At 38.9% G+C, this 14,005-nt stretch overlaps 1 protein-coding gene across 11 annotated transcripts in view; it reads left to right on the top strand.

The window, feature by feature from the left end:
* Positions 1-7,486: 7,486 nt before the first annotated feature.
* Positions 7,487-14,005, top strand: part of LOC116216308 (uncharacterized) — a 108,640-nt gene continuing 102,121 nt past the window's right edge. For all 11 annotated transcript variants that reach the window (XR_014882018.1, XR_014882013.1, XR_014882014.1 and 8 more), the window contains exon 1: positions 7,487-7,753. The gene's annotated coding sequence lies outside the window, so the exon portion shown is untranslated. The remainder of the gene's footprint in view (positions 7,754-14,005) is intronic.

Here is a 14,005-nt window from a genome sequence, read left to right as displayed (position 1 = left end):
GAAGATAAAGGTTTAACCACAAGTCTTTCATCAAATGGAAGACAGTAGGAAAAAAAGTTTAGAAAATGCCCTTTGGCTGCTCTTTACTGTGTGGTGAAACCTCACAGTATCTCACCTCATATACTATATGGGCCCTAAAGGCAGCTGGAAATGTTTAGAAATATGTCTATTTTGGTACATGGCTGCCTCTCTATCTGTTATATCCAGCAGTGTTTCAGGGAAGAGAGATATTGCCTAAATGAAAAGCCCAGACCAAAGTGTGAGATGGTAAATGGCGCTCGAGGGTATACAGCAGTCTAAACGGTGCCCTCTGTTAAAAGAATCAGCCACCTGACTGCTCATTAGTTAGCAGTAAATAATGAGAAATAGCTTGAGGCAGGACCTCAGAAGTGCAGATGTCCCAAAATATTCACCCAGTCTGTGGTGTCATGAGATCTGTAGTGTCATAAGGTAAAATACACTTAATCCCTCTTTTGAGTGAAGTAAAGCATTTTACAGTCCTTGTGGAGTCTAGTAATTTTCTATAATCTTTTCAGTGAGGATATCAAAAAAGGAAAAGCAAGGTCCGTGATACTGGGCAATGACTGCATGCTTTCCCTTTTCTTCTCACACTGCACACTCAAAAGGCATTTAGCAATTGGTGTTCACCCCTGGAAATTCCCTCATCAGAATGCTTTCCCTCCTCCCTCTCAACAGGTGATGCAGTTTGAATTAGAATGATGCCAAAAATGAATTACTCGAAAGCTCACAGTGTTTTAGTGGGAAACACCAATTTCCCAAACCACAATTACTCTAAAACAGGGGCAGAATCTGGACAGAGAGGCTAGGCACTGAAAAGGCTGTGGGAAAAGCCCAATCATGTTTAATAGCAGTGGTGCCATTGCAAAGATCATCAGAAACATAATTAATTTCATGTAATTTAAAAAAAAAATTCCGTATGTGTTTTTAAAAAAGTTTGTATCTTTTTCTGTAAGTTATTTTTAAACCTTAGTGATCCCTTAGAGAGTTCTTCAGTAAGGCTGTTTTCTTTACTAAATTCTAAGCTGCTTTATATTTTGGGTGCTATCTGTGGTCAGAAGATATTTGTTATCAAGTTTTAATAAGCATTTCAGTAACAATGAAACTTCAGTCCCATTAAGTTTTATTGTGACTTGGACTTCTGCATTTTCCCTTTTCTGATTACTTCTTCATCTCCTCTTAGTTTTTTCTTTTTTGTTGTTTTGTTTTGTTTTATTTTGTTTTGTTTTTTTGGTGGCCAGGCTTTGGGTACAGCTCCCAGGCTTTTTGAATTGAGAATTTAGGAGAGATCAGCAGAAGTCAGTGTTCATACTCCATATCTAGCTAGGTACAGCATCCCCTGCTCTGGTGAGTAGGACATGCATTGTGTCTTGATCTCATTTGGCTTCTCCATGTCTGCTTCACCCTTTGGCAATGGAACAGAGTGCAGCCTCAGGCTCTAGTAGGTCTCGCCCTCTCTCCTACCAGGTGTCATCTCCTATCGTTCCCTTGCTAGAGCTCACAGCAGTAACTGTGCTTCTCTCCCTTTGATGCACACAGACAGACAGCTGGGGAAGGCATGCAGCCAGGTCAGGCATCTCTGTGCAGAAGGATACCCCGGGCAGACTCTGACACCATAGTTGTTATATGCTTCTCGAAGTTATTCACTTCTGTAAACACTGCCCGTGGGTAGACTGTCTGAGAGCCCTGCATTTTCTTCTATGCCCATTCACAGTAGGACTTTTGCCTCCTTCTTTCACTAATTTTCTTCTGCTTGAAGCCTATTTACTGTATTTTGGATGCTCGTTGTCTTAACACACCAACATGAACTATGTCAAATCTTATTTGTCAAATCTTGAATATTTGTTTCTCTTGTCTGAAACATCAAACAGGAACTGCTTGGAGGCTACCTAAAACCTGTCGAAATAGGAAAGCATGCAGAAAGGAGGACTGATGCTATCTCTGAGGGTGCTATGCCAGGAAGGGTTAAATTCATCTGTGTACCTTACTGCACTGGATTAAGGCTGCTATTTCCCTTGGCCTCTTCTCCTCTGCTGATGCTGTCTCAGGTCCCATTCAAGAGATGTCTGCCCGGGAGCCCAAACTCAAAGGTAAATTGGATTGCCACTAACTGGCGTCTGAATGGCACCAGAGCAGAGAAGACTGCTGTGTGGCTGTTCTGTGGATTTTATTCTGTGAGATCATTTATCTAGCAATTTTTATGACCATTAAGCTTTCATATACTTTGTTTCTCTCTCTGTCATATATTCACACATAGAGAAATTTAAAAAGAAAATGCAAATGGGAAGAGAAGCAGGAAATACAACCTCAGTAAACTCTCCATAAAATCCACAAATTAAGGGCAAGTACAACATGAAAGCGTATTAGTCAGAGTGCTATAAATTCCAGCAAATTGATTGTCAAAGATAATCAAAAACATACTATAATATATAATATGTTGAAATAAATACCGCAAACCAACCTCAGGCTGTAAATGTTTAAGATTAGTCCTTCATGCCATATATACCTGAGGTACAAATAAGCAAAAAAGGAAGGCTTAAAAGAAAAATAACATAAGTGGAATGAAAAGGGGTTGTGTCTTAAAAATGTGTACTGCAATGAAAATGTGGTCCTCTGTGTTACATTCAGAAATTGACTGCAAGCCACCAAATAGCTTGAAAGATTTTCATGGCATAGACATATATACCACTTGGCCTCCCATTCTGGAGTTGAATCCACAGAGAAGCTATGTGTGTCAGTCCTCAAAGAATGTGTCCTAATCAGTAAGGTGAAGTGAGAAATGCAGAGGGTGGCTGTGATGGGAGGTTTGCCTTCAGCAGCTGGTGTGACTTGACTGTGATATGGCTGTGGCCACGTCCCAGACCTGGGTAACCCTGTCCACCTGCAGCGTGTCTGAGGCATTTAATTAGGGATGATCACCGTCCCAAGATGGGAGACCTTCTGGAGCCAACTCACAGTTTGCAGTGATGCCTAGAACCTGCTAAACACTGTTAGTCTGAAGAGTTTCCCATCTCTTGTCAAATTGCTGTGTGCTGTATTTTAGAACAAAACATTTATTTTAACTTTCGAAGTCAACATATGGACCTACTAGCCTAAAGCTAGCAAGAGCCTGTATTTAATCAAATAGTGTACAATCGTTTCTATTTGTAATTCAAAATGATCTGACTAAGATTGCCAGTGCTTAGGCTAGAAGCCAGTTTATTCTTTATTTAGTATTTATTCAGTACCAGTTGCCTAGGGTACCTTCCTGTCTGCATTATTAATGCAATATAGGCCTATGGTTTCCAGTATCATAGATGTGGAATTTCTTTTCTCAGATCCTGAGCAATCTGAATATAATCCTCCAGTGGGAAGCTATTTAAAAGTCATGACACTGGGCCTTCTATTTGAAATCTTTTTGCTTAAAACAAGGAAAGCGTGATGTCATAACCTCCCACACGACCTCTAAGCCAGGGTGTCTGCATTACTGAGGACAGTTCTGGCTCAGCCAGCATTTCATTACACTAAACGGGAGATGTGGTGGGGCTATTCTCAATAGCTAAACTCGCCAGTTTAAATGTGGCCCTGGGCTGTCTGATCTAGTGGTTGGCAACCTTGCCCATAGTGCAGAGTTGGAGCTTGATTATCTTTTAAGATCCCTTCCAACTTTAGCCATTCTGTGATCCTATGGATCATAATGGCAAACTCGTACAGACGGTTGGCAGCAGGATGGTGCAAATTCTGGAAGTGGCCAGCCCTGGGGCCACATGAAGATCTCCCAGCCAACCTGCTGGAAGCCATAGCAGGTCATGGATGCTGACAATGCCATGATGACAAATAGACACAAATCTGCTGCCAAGAAGGCCACTTGAGCTGACTACAGGCACTGACGGCACAATGTTTTCTAACATCTACTTGAAAAATTTAGGTGGCTTTCATTCACATGGAGCCTATGCTGCGTGAAGTTTCCTTCTGTCAGTAACTTTTGGCAAGGCCCTTCAGGTGAAGATAGACTTGAAAAGTGCCCTGAAGCTGCCCGAAACCTGATACTTCCTTTCTGGTGGGATTAGAGTTGCACTATCAATAGCATGGCAGTGCAAAATGGAAGCGGTGGTGTTTACAAAATTAACAAATGGACTTCAAGTTAAACATGGGGCAATTTGTGAGACATTGTCGACTGCTCTCCTGAGATTACTTACAGGTGAACTTTCTGTTTTTTTTTCTGGACTGACTTATTCTAACATCATGTCATTTTTAATTTGGTTTTCTTGGGAAAATATGCTCACATCTCAATCCTGTTAGCCTTCTTAGTGTGCTCTCAGTGTTAACCTTTTCCCAAAACTGCACTCACCAAATCACAAGTATAGCTTTGCTCCCTTCAAACCAGTTACTCCAGCTGGGGATACAAGATTATATTATCTCTATGGTATGTGTCGCATTGTAAGAGGCCCTGGGCTTGCATGTGAGAGCACCACCAGCACTGAGACTAAATGCCACAGGCTTGTTTGTATAATATCCGCAACTATGTCTGCAAGTATGTATACATGGATTTCAAGCAGTTGATTGTTCATCAGATTGTTGAACAATTCCAGCACTCACACCTAAGATTCTCATGTTTCAGGGTTGCTGTTGGGGTACAGAGACCTTTATGCATGCTCACTGGAAGGAGTAGATCCCCTCTGCTTACCATCACCACAAACAGATGGGGATGAAGCACACTAAAAATATGACATTTTTAGCAGCTGGTGGACTGAAAGTACATCACTTTTTTCGACAAGTAACAAATATGGAGCTGGAGGAGAAGCAGCGCAGTATCCAAAACTGGAATGAATACTGTTAATTTTCACCAACCTAACATGATTCTTACAACAGGATCACAATGTCTGTATGTCGGTTACTTTGAAAAAAAGAAAAAGTTTTGCTGCCAAGGTTTTATGAGAAAGAAACTACACTAATGTTTTGGTTTGGTTCTGCAATGTTTATCACTTTTTCCTTTCAATCTGTACTACTAAATTTAAAAAGCTGATCTATCAGCATGTAATGCTTCTTCAAAACACGATGTAGTGTCTAGCAAACCAAACTGACAGACATGCTTGTCATATACACATATTTTGTTATTAAATGTGTTCAGGCATGAGTTTTGGCAGAACTTCTTCACAACTATCCTGAACTTTTCTTGACACCTTTTATGGCACGTAATGTATCTGCAACTCAGGGCTTGGTAAGCCCTTAACTCTTTAATTATGAGCCTAGAAACTCCCTTCCTAATTGTTGTCCTATGATCTAATTCTCATGCCAAAGCCCAGAAATTCATGCTGCAGGTGCTTTGTTTGGCTTTGTTTGGCTGCCTTTCGATAATTTTTTCTTTTCACAGTGCCAGGAGTGTAGTCTGTGTTCTGCATTCTTGTGTCGGGACAATCCTTGAGTGGTTTGCAGTCACTTGCCGGCTGACAGGACTAATATTAAGCATCTGTCACTTTTTGTTGCATCTTTTCCTCTGGCTAGGAATGGTGTTAGTTCTCATTCAGTGCACGTTGCTTGGACTATGATTAACTAGATTTTCTCCTGTAAAGGATTAGGGTTTGCTATTGCCATTTGTGTAGCATCAGGTGTTGCCAGAAAGCTTTTCATTTAAAGTGGACTTCTGTAAGCATTGTATAAAATGAAAGAACAAGGTTTATATAGTTGAAATGTCTAATGCTACTTGAATCCCCTTCTTATCCCTATGAGTAAGCTGAAGTGGAAGATGGTTCAGCATTGTGCCAAAGGCCACAGAGAATAACAGTGCTGCAAAATGAAAGGACGCCATGAATCCATAGCTTCCATGCAATCTCTTTGAAAACATAATTTCCTTCTATTAGACCAGTTTTAAAGAAAATCACATAACAAGGAATCCCGCTCTCTTCTTTATGGCCTGAAGGAGAAAGATTGTCTGACGATTTAATTAATTTAATAAAAGAGGCATTACCTGCACAGTTGTTTTTGTGAAATTTTTACAGAGACCATAAATCACATATGCATTTTATTAAAAATTAACACCATACAAAGGTACAATATTCTACAAAAGCTAGAAGACACTTCCACCTTCATAAAGCACTAGGAATTCTTCTCTATCCATGCCTTTATACATACACACAATTTTGTTATGTATGTACAACTATGTTGTAAGCATGAGTATATTCAAACAAGGCTATTTTGCTCTCTTAGACTTTAAACTGAGATTAAACACTTTCTTGCTAAATACATTTCTTCTTATATCTCAGCAATGTCTGCAAAGCTTACTAAAAAAAGCTTGCTATACCTTTTTGAATGTGGAACTGCTAACAAAACCCTGTCAACCCACAGCATCCTTTCAGAGCACATACAAATGGCACAAGGTGTTAAGAGATGCAGGCCACGAGGCCAAGAAATTTAATGATGGATTTATTATTGAAAAGTGTATGCACTTTTCTGAAATACTAACCAAACTTCAAGGCCCTCTTAAAAATGCTGTTTAAAGAACAGAGTTCAAAAATGAAATAGTCCATGCAACGTCCAGAGAGGATTCTGAAGGACCTTTCCTGGGTAAGAAGTTGTGGATAAGTTCCAGATCAAGTTTAACCATTCTCTCTGTGTAAATAAGAAGCATCTCAACTGTGTAGATGTTCTCTATGTTCGTATACAGGAAGAGAGAGCTTAAACTTCATCAAATTTCCAGACCCAAACAAATTCAAACTTTTGGGTCAGTTCATACTTGGATTTGAATTTAATAATTTGGACTGATGTCTATAATTGTATTGTTTTTGCAATAGAAGCTTGTTTATAGCTGTATTTTTCCAGGCTTTAGTTCTGATAACATCTGATAAAACTTTCTGAATTTCAAGATCAGATCAGCACCACCTGGAATCTTGTTTAAAAAAAGGAAAGTATTTTCCTACCTCTTCCCATGCAGCTGAGTAATTACTTTAAGTCTGATGTCTTTGTGTTAAATGGCATTACTTCAAACTCTGTGCATGTCAAACAGAAGAAAGCTGGGAGAGTTTGAAAGGTTATCATCGTTTCTCTTAGAATTCCTGTGTACTGAAACCCTTCAGAGATGGCTGCCTACTGCAAATCACTGTTTGACAGCTTCACTCAACTTCAAGTCTCGTCAATTCACGGGTCAATCTGACAGCTCTCAGGCAATAAAGTAAACAAGGGATTTGGGGCATCGGAGAAGGAATGCTTAAAATTATTCCTAATATTTCTCCTATTCATAACATGTCACCAAGCTGGTGAAATTATGAAGGCAGCAAGTCTCAGCTTCTTATGCATCCCAGCTGGTGTTCAGAGGGTGAGTGAAGGCTTTGGGGAACACTGGCAACTGGTTTCCATGAGGTATCATCCAGATTCTTTCCAATGACTTTATTTACGGTCATAATGTACAGTAATACATTAATGTACAGTAATAATGAGAGGCATTGTTCTGACGGCCGGTTTTCCAGGTACTTTCTGTGTTAGTTTCACTTGAAGAGCAATTCAGCTTTGGTGGAAATAGTGCAGTTGTACTTTAAGACCGAATATGACCACACTGTGGGTTTTCTGTGTAATAATGTCGTTAAAGGATCCTTCTCTCAAAGGAGGCAGGAAGCCTGCAGAGCAGACACGTTGGTTGCACAAACACTCACATGCAGAACTCCAGCAGCGCAGGAACCTGCCGAGGGCTGATCACTGCGTGAACCTGACCACTTCAGTACCTGTTTATGGGCTCACAACATATCTGCACAAGAACGAACAGGTAGGTTTCCTGAATTCCCTTTGTGGGAATTACCTGAAACCCCTTACAAAGTCTTGTTCCCACAGAATGCTGAACCCAAATTGAGATAATCTGGCTATATTAATAGAATATCTCCTCTTGAATACTTAAAATGACTCAATTTTTAAGAATGTAACCTATCAGACTTTTTCGTTCTTGCTTTCGTTGTTTCGGCGTGGCTTTTTTAAAATTGTTCTTTGTAGGCTCTGTATTCCCATCAGGGAGTAATTCGTTAATAGATATAATGTCTGTTGTTATAGGTGTAGGTGTATATAACACCTAAGTTTTGCTTAGAATGGCTTAAAACAAAAAGTAGAAAATCTTTGCCAATTTTTACACTACTGTGACTGTTCCTTGCACATCTATTTCAAGAATTCCTGCTGTTAACACACCTAGAGCTGACCCCTTTGTTAACTGTGTGGAGTGCTCATGACAATAAATTACCTGTTGTCATTACTGAAAATGACTGATGGTCTGTTACCCATTTCAAGACATTATTTAAGACTCATTTTTCTAAAAGAACTATATCCCCTTTTGATGTAGTGGTTATTTTTCTTTATTCTTTTTTTTCTTTTTCTTTTTTTTAATATTTCCATTAACAGTTGCTATTCCATGTTATTATGAGAGGTTTGAAAAACTGAGGCTTTCTAATTACAGCAGTTGCTACATAGCAAAATTGCATTTACAGCTAAACTGCCTTTTGATTCTTTTTCTGAAAAGGACGCACAACTGGACACTCAACTCTCAGAAATGTCTGTATTCTGTTTTAAAAGAATCTACCCTAATGCAGACAAGCTGTAACATTTAGGAAGAATGCTAAAGATCCTCATTTTCTGTAGTATTACAACTCCATTAATCCACATGTTAAACTGAGCTCTGAACAAATGCTCTTCAGCAGCTACTTGCGCTTGCTAAAAGATTAAAGGCTCTGAACCATGTGAAGAAAGGAAATCTTTATAGATTGCTAGCTAATGGCTGTTTTCTTTGCTGTTGGAATCAGTGAATTGAATTGTAATGGACTGGGTTGACTCCACATATGGAAATTACAAAGAACAGGATCATTTTTTAACAGATAAAAGTTTCCATCCTTTCATGATTCAGCTGCACGCTTCAAAATGCTGAACTATAAAAGTGTGTTTGAAAGTCTGATGAGTCTTTTAAAGCATAATATTGCTTATTTATGTATCTGGTCTGTACTTTCTATTAGCAGCTTGCTAGTTTCTAAAAACACAGTTGATCTGGCATCACATGTATGTACCACTATATAACAGCAACTTATGTTGCCCCATGGCAGTGCAGAATAATTGGGCACTTCAGCGCCCAATGCATATGAACACTCAGCCAAGGACCCACATTAAATTCATCATGACCAATGCGCAAGTAGAAGCTGATTAGAGGACTAACACTGCAGGCGGGTGTTCTTGGGGCTTGCCCAGTCTAACTGCATTCTCAGATTTACATCTCTTGCTGATTCTGCCACGACGAACTCAGACATATCACAGCCACTCAGACGAACAGGCAGGAGGGCAAAGAAAGTTTCCCCAGCTGAAACTGCTATTACTGCACAAAGCTAGACAGAGAGTGATGGGAGCTAATCACTGAAACACGAACAGACAGGACTAGCTTGTCATAATAAGAAGCTATCAAATCACAGCTCTGTTAAACTTTTCAATGTTTTATCGTGAGCAGCTGTCAAACTCTTGTAATTTCATGATTAATACACTCAGAGAGATTTCCTCCTTTATTCTGTTGCCGGTGGCGTTTTTTTTTAACTGGAAGTGGGATTGGTAATATTTATTTAAAGTGAGCTTTGACTCTGTGTGTGTATGTATCTAAATGTGCAAAAAAGCACTGAGAGGAGGAAATAGTTCTAGGCACTGGCTCTGTGCGGAGGAAGGAACCGCTCCATGCATCCTTCTTTTCATCATGCCCTGGGCTGGTGAAGAAGTAGGGCTGAAAGCACTATTAAAGACGCGTGCTAAGGTAGATCAACGAACTCAATGCCTGAGGTATTTCTGCCAACAGTAGTGAATAATGCCACTAGAAAGAACTGGGGTTTAAAAAAGAAATAAAAGGATGGAAATGAGTTATCACTGATTTGTACATGGTTGAACTTGGGGGTGACAGAGATCATTTAATCACTGCAAACTCTATCAGTGTTTTCACATGAAGGCTTTTCCTTGGAACTGCTGTGGCTGCTGATGATGCAGTGTTACAAATCACATGAATCAATCAAGGCGAAACAAGATGACAATAAATTCCTTAAAAGTATGGCCATAGAGAAACCTATGAGCTGTCTCTGAGAGGCACCCAGTGTCCAAAGTGAGAAACATTGAATATGGCTGTGTGGAAAATCTCTGGCTTTTATGTCTTTGCTTAAACTGAGAATAGTGTCCTCAAAAAGCAGTGCTGAACAGCAGGTATTACAGGCTGTAACAACCACAGGGCTGCGCCTTGCTGCAGCGTGGTGCCTGCCTGGACAGGATTCCTGTCTTCTGGGAGACATCTCAGATCAGCCTGTGGTCTGGGACTTTCTGCAATTTTGGATTTGCTTGCTTAAGACTGTTGGTGTTTGCTTTAAGTTCTTTTTTTTTTTTTAATTATTAAAATAATAATTTTAAAAACCTTTGAAGAAAGAGAACTACTGCCAAAGACTATTTCTTCTGGAGTTTCTAAAATGTTTTCTGAGGAGGACTCCTTTATGACAATATAATTAAGCCAAAAGACATGACAGCTAGTCATCTCAGGGTTATTATTGTATGCCTAAGGTGGCATCACAGGCATGAGGCTTGAAGGGCAAGTGGCTCTAATCACCCATTAAGTGCAGTAATCCCCTTGATATGCACTGTCTGGAGAGAATTAGCAAAAAGGAATTTAGGAACAGTATTAAGAGGAACAGACAAACTGGTGAATGCACTAGGCATGAACGTTAATATGGTTCTAGCATCACTGACAGATACTCAAAAACTCTATTTGAGTCAAATTTTTCTCATTAAAGACACCTGAAGGAATAATTTTTAATGAGAAGCAAAATCTTGGAAGCAAATATTTACTTGTACTTCTATTTTCCCTTTAATATTTGTCTTAAATACTTTCAGTATAGATCATTTGGATTTTAAACTGGATGAGTTTATCTATGCAATAGAGCTGGAAAAAAACTTTAATGGCAAACGATACAGTGGTTACAGTGGTGCTGCTGCATGCACATCCATGGCAGAAAAGTCCTATAGGAAAAGCCATTATGCGGCATTCTACAAATATAGATGCCTTTGCCAGGTGCTCTGCTCTCAAGAGAGGCAGTTCTTTGGAAGAAGAGTGCATTCATACTGTGTGTGAAGTTCAGTGGTGCATTCCCCACATTTATTTCAGCTAGCAGATCTGGGAATTAGAACACAGTTCATTAGATACTAGATTGCCAAGATATTTAGTTGACCTATTGATCTACCAAAATATTTTAATTAATATTAAAGGAAGGATGTAAAACTTGGATATTTACACATGAAATATTCTATGGAAGACATAGTTTTTCCCCCAGAAAAGATAAGTGTGCACATTTTTAAATGTTTAGTGGCATATTAGCACAAAACCAAGTGGAGAAATTGAATGCCAACGTAAATGCTGGTAACTTGTTCTTCATGTTTAACAGGTTTGAAAATGTTAGTTTTTCTTTCACTTCCCTTGTGTACACTAATACACCCAAATAAGAATCAAAATGTAAATATGAGAGACGACAATATTTGCTATGACTCAAAATATAATTGCTCTATGCTGCATAGAAAAGAATGTTCTGCTGCATTTGAACTTAGGTGACATTTGATATCTTTGTTCTGTGTTCAGAAAAGCTTTACCCTTTATTTGAAGCCATACTCCAATTTTCATTTGGAGAATCAAGGTTCTCCTGTCTGTTTGCTAGAGTAAGTGTGGGCTGAACAATGTGAATCCTTCCTGTGGTGGATGCATGGGGGATTTGTAGGTATTTGGTTTTTTTAAAGAGGGATAGAATATATAAACCTAAACATTAAAATTGATGAGAAATGGGCCTTGTGTTTTGTTTTGCCTTTCAAGAAAATTTATGGACATGAAGTATAGGAGGGATGTTGTCGCTGGTTCCCTTCAAAGGAAAGAAAAAAAAAGTCTTCGTACTAAACAGAAAATGTGTTCTTTGGGTAATACTTGAAAGATTAGATGTCAAAACCAAATAAAGGGTTAAAAAGAAATCTGCTAAAGTTACCCTAGGGACAGGATAGTCCAGTTTTTTTTAAAAAAAGTCATTGTTATGGTAGTAATAGGATATGCCTTAATCTTGTTCTTAAGTCTTATTTTCTTTACTGCAGGTTGAGATAGTTTTTCTCCACTATGTTCCATGCAGTTGTTCTGGAAAGGAATAGCAAAGCTGTGCAAGGCTTCACGATGAACAAACTTCTTCCTGTAAAGGCAAGACCCTGCCAAAATAAATAGGGACTGTAGCAAATGGTACAGATGGTCATTTCTTTCAAGTGCGGGTGTATGTTTTATGTACTATGAATACACATGCATAGAGTATATATGTATGTTCGTGCGTTTATATGAATTTGTGTACATAATATTTTTAAAAATATAAGTCCTGGAGACTATGTAATCAGTGCAAGCATTCCAGGAAACTGCACTCAGCCCGCCCACAAATTTTTATTGTAGAATCTAGAGATGAAAACTAATGTGCTAGGGTACAAAAGCTTATTTCTTAATAGTGATAAAGTTACTGAAAGCAACGCAAGCTATTGATGCCTGAAGCAGCCAGATGAAAATAGTACGGTCTAGTGATTAGAAGATTTTAATAGGAAATAATACTTTTCTTGTCACCAGGCTACGTTGGCAGAATGAGTGCAGCAGCTGGAACGCATATGCAGAGTGTTTACTGGAGCAACTCTTGCACTTTCAGACAGAAGGAAATCCTGTGTAGGATTGGAAAGTGCAGAGAGTTTGTCACCAGGGAATAGGCTGTCTGTGTGTCTCCATGAAATAAAAGCTGTGCGGACCACAGACCCTGCAGTGGGCACTTCCTGCTCCATTTTCTACAGCGGTTCAAGATTGCTTTTCCTTTTTTCTTCTCTTTTTTTTTTTTTTTAATACTGGAAGATATCAAATCTAGCGGTATTATCAATAGAAATGCCGAGGAAGCTCAGGATTTACTTTGTATCAAACTTCAAAAATCTTATTAAGGGTTTTTTTTTGTTGATGCTATATATTTTTCTTCAGCAAAAGTAAAACCTGGAAATGTTGCCATCGCTCAGGTCATATCTTTCTAGGCTAATAAGACATCTGATATTACTTGAAGTTGGGCTGGGTGCTTTTTTTCCAAATCTGTGTAGGTTTTTAACTTCTGTGAATGCATTTAGAGGAGCAGCACGCCGCAGCAAATGAAAGTGGCCGGCACAAGGGGCATCTGATTGTTTGCTGATGTGATACCAATGGCCGGTATTTACTGATGAATAGGAAAACACTTTCATTATCCAAATAAGTTAAAAAATCTTAAATTAATGATGTGTTTATGTGACAGATTTGTGGGAGGGATTTCAAATATAATCACCATCAATCTGACTGCAGCCAAAATAAATTTTATGAAAAGTAAAACAAACTGTTGCACAGACAAAGTAGGCCTTCGGGGGCTCATGCAATAATCTGTGTTTTCTTATTTAGCTGTGTATAATATTTCTGTTCATTTCTCATCGAGATAGAATCTCAGTGTATATAACATTGCTGTTAAAGCTTGGGTAAGTCAACATATGCCACTTGTCATGGAGGGAAAAAAGAAATGAAAGGAAATGCTTTTTTCTTTTTCTTTTTCTTTTTTTTCAAATAAACAAGCCATGTCCAGGTAATCATGTCAGGCATTGAACAATTGCAAAGGTTAGCATTAAACATAAGAGCTTTAATTCCAAAATGGTGACTTTTCACAGAAATATGTGACCACATTGAGGTGTACATTCTGAAAACCCAGATGCTACTGTCACTATCAATAAATCTGTTACAAACTTCCAACTTTTAGTGAAGTTATTGCATATGCTCTTTCCTTTACTGAATGAAATGTCAAATATAATCAGATGTAAAAGTAAGGTTGGGCCCTGCTTTCTGGAGCATGTAAACAGTGCGTGGCAGGAGCAAAGAAGTCAGTAGCCCCACGTAGTCATGGTAAGTTTGGGCACTGGTGGATGCTGGGAATGCTTATGTGAGCTGAGGTAATGGTTATTACTGACC

This window comes from Meleagris gallopavo, chromosome 2, assembly GCF_905368555.1.
Source record: "Meleagris gallopavo chromosome 2, MGAL_WU_HG_1.1, whole genome shotgun sequence".
NCBI lineage: Eukaryota > Metazoa > Chordata > Aves > Galliformes > Phasianidae > Meleagris > Meleagris gallopavo.
Note: the sequence above shows the minus strand (reverse complement) of the source record. Positions and strands in the feature narration are given on the sequence as shown.